This window comes from Anolis sagrei, chromosome 5, assembly GCF_037176765.1.
Source record: "Anolis sagrei isolate rAnoSag1 chromosome 5, rAnoSag1.mat, whole genome shotgun sequence".
NCBI classification, from domain to species: Eukaryota; Metazoa; Chordata; class Lepidosauria; order Squamata; family Dactyloidae; genus Anolis; species Anolis sagrei.
This window is the reverse complement of record NC_090025.1, coordinates 20,685,944-20,693,638: the sequence shown is the minus strand read 5'-3', so window position 1 is coordinate 20,693,638 and position 7,695 is coordinate 20,685,944. Positions and strand designations below refer to the sequence as shown.

The window sequence follows — 7,695 nt, the reverse complement described above, 5'->3', positions numbered from 1 at the left end:
TGGTCAAGTTTGTACAGTCTAAACCAGTGGGAGAATTTGGAGTTATTAATGGCCTGCCTATCATGGTGGGTGCAGACACCCCCTGATAATGCGGCATGTCTCATTAAGAGCCACATCTATTGTTTGAGCGTGGTGAGATGTGTTCCACGCTGGGCATGCATACTCAGCAGCAGAGTAGCATGGCGCAAGGGTAGATGTCTTCACTGTGTCTGTGCCAGTCCTTTGCCCTGAGCCATGGCAGTTGTAGTGGTGTCAAACTGTACTCATTCCACAGTGTAGATGCCCTGCTGGTGACGCCACCGAGCCAAGCGGGGAGAGCGGGCACCCCTCCGGCGGCTCTCTAAGCGGAAACATCCCCTCCTTGCCGGGCAGCCGAAGAACCTCCCCTCCGCCTTCCTCCTCCTCCTCCTCCTCCTTCTCTTGGGGAGGTACCTGCGCGCCTCCAAGAGCAGCAGCAGCACGAGCAGCACCGCCACTACCTCTCGCTTCCGCCGCCTCCTCCTCCTTCCTGCTTCTCCGGCGCTTCCGACTTGTAGCGCCTTCTCGGAGGTTTTGTCAGCGGTGTGTGTTCGCTGGCTGTCTTGTGTGTGCCTGTGTTTTAGGGTGGCTTCCTTTGCGGGACCGGGGAAGATTCGGGGGAGCAGAAGAAGGCGCCTTTCCTGCTCCGAGGAGGCATTTCGCTGCAAGGTCATCCTGGTTCTCCTTTCGCCCGGGCTGCTGCTTCCTCGCTCCTGAAAGGTAAGGGCTACCTGGTTTGGCTGGGAGAACTCATCCGCTTGGTTACTTAAGGCTCACAGTAGGTAGACTTTTCTGTCCCATCTACTTTAATATATATATTCAGCCGCATATACTACGTGGTTAGTTAGAGCTCACAATAACTATGCAACACGCACACAGAGTCTCATTGAGTTGGATCCCATCGAGTTCTATATATATCCAATCCCGTGCACTGCAGAATCTCTCCGGTTAGGGCTCAAAATACACACACACACACACACACACGTGCCTATATATTCAGTCCCATGGAGCTCAATCCTATCAAGTTCAGTATATATACAATCTAATGAACTGCAGGATCTCTCTGGTTAGGACTCAGAATACACACACACACACACACACACTCACGACTATATATTCAGTCCAATAGAGTTCAATCCCAAAGAGTTCAGTATACATTCAATCCATGCACTGCAGCATCTCTCTGGTTAGGGCTCAAAATACACACACACACACACACGCCTATATATTCAGTCCCATGGCGCTCAATCCTATCAAGTTCAGGATATATACAATCTAATGAACTGCAGGATCTCTCTGGTTAGGACTCAGAATACACACACGACTATATATTCAGTCCCATGGAGTTCAGTCCCAAAGAGTTCAGTATACATTTAATCCCATGCACTGCAGAATCTCTTTGGTTTGGGCTCAAAATACACATACACACACACATGCCTATATATGCAGTTCCATGGAGTTCAATCCCATCGAGTTCAGTATATATACAATCCTTTGCACTGCACAATCTCTCTGGTTAGTGCTCAGAATAGACACACACACACACACACACACACACACCTATATATGTAGTCCCATGCAGTTCAGTCCCATCAAGTTCAATATATATTCAATCCCATGCACTGCAGGATTTCTCCAGTTAGGGCTCAAAATACACACACATGCCTATATTTTTCAGTCCCATTGAGTTCAATCCCATCAAGTTTAGTATATATTCAATCCCATGCACTGCAGGATCTCTCTGATTAGAGCTCAAAACGCACACACATACCTGCCTATGCATTCAGTCCCATGGAATTCAATCCTATGAAGTTTAGTATATATTCAATCCCATGCACTGCAGGGTCTCTCTGATTAGGGCTCAAAATACACACACACATGCCTATATATTCAGTCCCATGGAGTTTAATCCCATTGAGTTCAGTATATAGTCAATCTCATGCACTGAAGAATCTCTCCGGTTAGGGCTCAAAATACACACACACACACACACACACACACATACTAGAGCTATATATTCAGTCCCATGGAGTTCGATCCCACCGAGTTCAGTATATATTCAACCCCATGCATTGCAAGATCTCTCTGGTTAAGGCTCAGAATACACACACACACACACACAACTATATATTCAGTCCACAAACCAATCGAGTTCTGTATATATTAAATCCCATGCATTGCAGAACTGCACTCCAATATATCCCTCCTGTTGGGGGCAATGAATCCGGCACGTTTGGGTTCAGCTACACTGTAGGATTAATGCAGTTTGACACCACTGAGGATGCCTCAATGCTGTGGAATCATCAGAGTTGTAGTTTGGTGCGGTGCCAGCACTCTTGGGCAGAGAAGGCTAAAGACATTGTGAAACTACAACTTCTTTGATTCCATAGCATTGAGCCATGGCAGTTAAAGTGGCATCAAACGCATGAATTCTACAGTGTAGATGCACCCTCTGGTATGCTGACCAGGCTAAAACAAGAACACAGGAGTATATGAGGAGCTCACTTTGCACCTATTTATTTTTAAAGGAAACCTTTCCACCTTTAAAAACATATTGTTGAAGGCTTTCATGGCTGGAATCACTGGGTTGCTGTGAGTTTTTTGGGCTGTATAGCCATGTTCCAGAAGCATTCTCTCCTGACGTTTTGCCTGCATCAAGGTTGCACCTCCCGACAAAGGACTCCCCCAGGCAGGAGGCAGCCAGACCTTGAAAATGCAAGACCATTAAATGCTAATCAAGGTGGCCAGTTGCTTCCAACAGACAAGAGTTCTTTCTCCCACCCCGGAGATTCCACAGATATATAAACCAATTTTCCTAGTTTCCAACAGACTCCACAACCTCTGAGGATGCCTGCCATAGGTGCAGGCAAAACGTCAGGAGAGAATGCTTCTGGAACATGGCCTTACAGCTCAGAAAACTCACAGCAGCCCAGTACAACCAGTTCCTTCCTAGTCTTTCATCACTTTCTTTAAATGTGTCAACCCATCCAAGAAAGGAAAACTGATTCACGCAGGAAGAACTATGCAAAGAAGTTCAGTCATCTTTGCATGGATGGTGTTCGGCACTTTGTTAATAGGGAGAGACTCAAGGAAAGGATTGTTGTCCACATCAGTTTGTTGGATACTCTGAGAAAGAAGGATGGAGGCTGATATACCTACAATAGGGATTCAGGGATCTCTGATGTGCATCTGTTTTTCAGTGGAACAAACAGACACATCTTTACTCCAAGTCATGAGTGCTTTGGCTTTCATACCGTTTCTTTCCAAAGCTGTGGTGCCTTTAGGGTTGTCATTCCTCCCTTGAAAGGTATTAGAGGACACTTGTGATGTTGGCTACCTATCACAGGGAAGCCAGACCGATAAAAGGGATTGGACTCAGTCCCAGACGCAAGACTTGTGTACAACTTGGATGCCTGAGTAATGTATTCAGAAAATAACGCACAGGAGAGAACTTTTCTCAGATGCAAGGTCAGGATCAGAAGTCCAGCTCCTGGAGAGAATGCTTCTGGAACATGGCCATACAGCCCGGGAAAACTCACAGCAACCCAGTCCAGCTCCTGCTACTTAAGTTATATTTGGCAAGAATGTTTTGTTCTATCTTATGTTGGAAATGGCAATATAATTAATGTTTGTTGTTGTCATTCCAGAGATTTGGAAGTATTAGATCTTTACTCCCTTTAGCTCTGCTCCTTAGGCTATGGCTGGATCTTCATTGTTATTGTAGACCAATATTATGCAGTTTGAATTGCATTGAACTGCATTGTATGGGTTGACACTGACCATATAATGAAATTCCAGACTGCATAACATGACAGTGTAGATCCACCCTATAGTTTATACAGATGCCTTGTTCGACCCTTTGTTGGAAAGATGGTTGTTAATAAATGTTGTGTTGTTGTATTGTTGAAGATTTTCATGGCCAGAATCACTGGGTTGTTGTGAGGTTTTTTTGGGTTGTATGGCCATGTTCCAGAAGCATTCTGTCCTGACATTTCGCCTGCATCCTCTGAGGATGCCTGCCATAGATGCAGGTGAAATGTCAGGAGAGAATGCTTCAGGAACATGGCCATACAACCTGGAAAACTTGCAACAACCCTGTGCTGTTGTTATTAATGGTCCTTCCAGAGCCTTGAAGGAAATTTTTGCTCCCTTTAACTATACTGCTCAGGCTATATCTTGCATGAATATCATGTTGGATATGCCATTATAAGTTGTTGTTGTTGTTGTTGTTGTTGCTGTTGTTGTTAGTAGATCTTCACTTCCTTTACCTCTATAGCTTAGGCTATATTTTGCATGAATGCCTAGTTTAGCTTATTGTTGGAAGTGTTGCTATGAATAAATATTGTTGTTGTTGTTGTTGTTAATGTTAATGCTTATTCCAGAGACTTGATCATTGCTCCCTTTAACAACGCTGCTTAGGCTATATCTTGCATGAATATCTTGTTCTGCCCTTTGTTGGAAAGGATATTGTAAACAATTGTTGTTTTTGTTAATGGTCAGAGGCCTGTGGAGTAGATCTTTGCTCCTTTAACCCTGCTGTTGTTATGCAGTAAAGCGAACTAAGTCAAGGCCTGTGTGCAACTAGCTGGTGTTTACAATACATCCCAACCATTCTGCTTTGCCCATTCATAAGAAGATGTGTGTAGGCATGAAACAAGGGAGAGATTTTAACTGGCAGCTGTGCTCTTACACAGAATGAGTCAAGCTTTTTAGCTGTGCATGAGCCCAGCCTTACTATGGGTGTATATCTAGTTCTATCTGATGTACCGAATCCTACAAAAATGACAACAAACTTTCATGCAGAGCACGTTTTCCCTTGCCTTGGCTCTGAACCTTTGTGCACCTCCAAAACAATCTAATGTAGGAAACGACAGGAGAATAAGTGAAGGAAAAGGTTTGACTCAAAACATGGGAAGGGCAGGGCAGGGAGAGGATGTAATTGAGTGCAAAGTTTTGCTTGGTTATCTTTAAGCAAATAGGTTGAGTTTTCTCTTCCTGTTTCCAGGGGTTGGCTTGTCTATAGACAAACCTAAGCAACGCAAAGCGATCTGTGTGTGCCCAGTAAAGGCAATTAGCAGTGAGTTTATTGACTTCGTGATATTTATATGATAGACGTGTTTCAAAATCCTGGCTTCATGGAGTTTAAGTGAAAAATGAAGGAGCCGTAGCAAAGAGAAGAGAATAAATTGAGATTTATTTATCAGTAAAGAATAACAAAGTGTCCCATTTCGGGGGGTGGGGGTGCTTTATATGGCTGAACAAATCCATCCGATCATAATGCAGCTGGAAGTTCTCCTACTGAAAGCTTTGTGCTGGAGATGTTCCTGGCAGATTATGCCCTTTTTGTCATTTTGCTGCAGTATGTTTAGGTTTGTTGGTGTGAGTCTGTGTGTTTGCCATCTACTAGGAAAGAGTTATTGCCATAGCAACACTACTGTCATGGCATAAAAACGCTGCCTCAGTACAGGTGGTAGGAAAACAAGGCAACAGCCTATCAAAAAGGCTGAACTGGGGTCTTGTAGCTTCCGTCATTTAACCTCACAGAGGATGTTGATGGTTTCAGTCTTTGACTTAATGAAGGGTGGGATAGAAGGGAGGCAGGAAAGGGAGAAGATTTGTTTGCATGCAGAATAAGAATATGCTGCTCAAATTTCTGCTCCTTTTGACAACCCGTGCCTCTCCTGGCACGCTTATTTATTTTTGCCACACACGAAATATATCTTTGACTATCCTCTTAAGTTTGTCAGTGTTCAGACCAGCCTGGAAAGCAGGTAGTCAAAGCACACAGAAGCCTAAGTGAGTCATATGAAGATCTCAACAGAGGCAACGGGGTGCAGCGTTGTTGGGGATGTGAATGAGAGAATCAAATCTCTGCTCAGCTATGAGGCTACCTTGAGTGACGTTAGTCAGGCTGCCGTCTTCTCACATTTACTGACCTCACATGGTTGCTAGGATAATAGGGTTCTTTTTGTGGGGTTCTTTCAAGGGAAGTCGGGATAAAGGGGAGGATAGGAACAGAGAGAGCTTCTACTTTGTGACGGCTCACACTCAGAACCGAAAAACCTTATTAAAATAAGATACTACTTGTTCATTTGGCTTTCTGAGCAGCCCATTGTCTGCACTCTATATAAAGTTATAGTGTCATAGTAAAAAGATGTCTTGGTGACATTATTTTATAGCTAATGCCCCTCCATAAGTATTCCTTGAGCTACCCAGTTGCCACCATCACTGAAAATTCACTCTTGCTTCTTTCTTTAAATGCAAATGCAAGCCTCCCAGGATGTACATGAGGACAAACAGCATTTGGAGATATCCAAGTAGTTGTGTGGCTTTTCATATCAGTGGAGTCCATAATCCACTGTGGATTTTAGTCTGAATTTTAAATGAGCAATCCACAGTTTTGAACTTGTTCTTGAAATGGGAAGATCTTCGTTGTTGTTGTTGTTGTTGTTGTCATTCTCTCAGGAAGCCAAAGCTAATCTACTTTTTTCCAGTTTGAATTAAAACCATTAGCCATTCTACTGCCCCCACTGGAATGTATGCTAACTACCACTACCCATTTGGCATCCCCTTCCTCCAACAAGGGTTAACAAACTAATTTATTTGCCATCAGAAATTAATTACAAAAAATTAGAATATCTAGTTCAGTATCTTCATCTAATTTTGTGGGAAGGTTGAGAATGACAAAAAGAACATAGATGAAGAATCAGTAACAAAGTGTGCCATTAGGGGGCAGTATTGAGAAGCCACATACCATTCTTTGTCAAAAGAGGAAAAAACAAAAAACAAAAACAGATCATTTTGAAAACTTATGAATTAAGTAGAAAATTAAGCTCTGCTTCGGGAAATGTCCCAAAAGCAGGATGTTACTGGACTTGCTAAACAAAGTGAACACATCAAATCAGTTGAAAAAATAAAACGAAGATCAAGTTTTGGAAGTGGAGAAGAGTAGTTGCACTCTTCCATTGAAAACAATCAATCAATAAAAATAATCCCCAGAGAGCTGGATCATACTTTATATACTCTAAGACAGAGCTATCATATTCATACATGCTCTGTTCTGGTGTTCCAGATATGCACTAAATAAAATACAGAAGTGTTACCTGCTAGCCCTTCCCTTTTCATCAACATTGAAAGATGTCTTGCTCTTCCATGGCAGTCCATTGACAGTAGCAGAGGTATGTTTGTGTAGCTTTATCCATAGAAGGTATTTCTGGTTTTAGCTCCCAGAATTCCTGACAATTAGCCAATCTGAATGGGGCTTCTGCAAGTTAAAGTCCTAAAAAAAGGTTGGAGCAACTAAGGTTGGGAGCTACTAGTCTAGCCTGTCATTTTAATAAAAGTGGATTCAGAGGCCTCTTTACAACCATCAATGCAACTTAAATCCACTTCAACAAAAAGCTAATACTTCTTTTTGCTCAGTAGCAGTTGGTGGCTTTCTAGGACAGTGCACCAATTCTGGATTTTAGTCTGAACTTTAAAGAAACTATTAAAAGTGTGGAGAGTAGGGTTCAGCATCACTGATAACTTCTCTAAAGTTCAGACAAGAAGTCAAGGTAGATTCATTAATCCACTGACATGAAAGCAACCATCTTCCCTGTTTGATGTACTAGTTTTATAGGTGCAATGATTCAGCACGCACACTTTCAGGAAGGATTCAAGCATGTGATGCACACA

At 42.9% G+C, this 7,695-nt stretch overlaps 1 protein-coding gene across 2 annotated transcripts in view; it reads left to right on the top strand.

Moving 5' to 3' along the window:
• The first annotated feature begins 291 nt into the window (after positions 1 to 291).
• Positions 292 to 7,695, top strand: part of GPRIN3 (GPRIN family member 3) — a 43,690-nt gene continuing 36,286 nt past the window's right edge. For both annotated transcript variants that reach the window (XM_060779244.2, XM_060779245.2), the window contains exon 1: positions 292 to 738. The gene's annotated coding sequence lies outside the window, so the exon portion shown is untranslated. The remainder of the gene's footprint in view (positions 739 to 7,695) is intronic.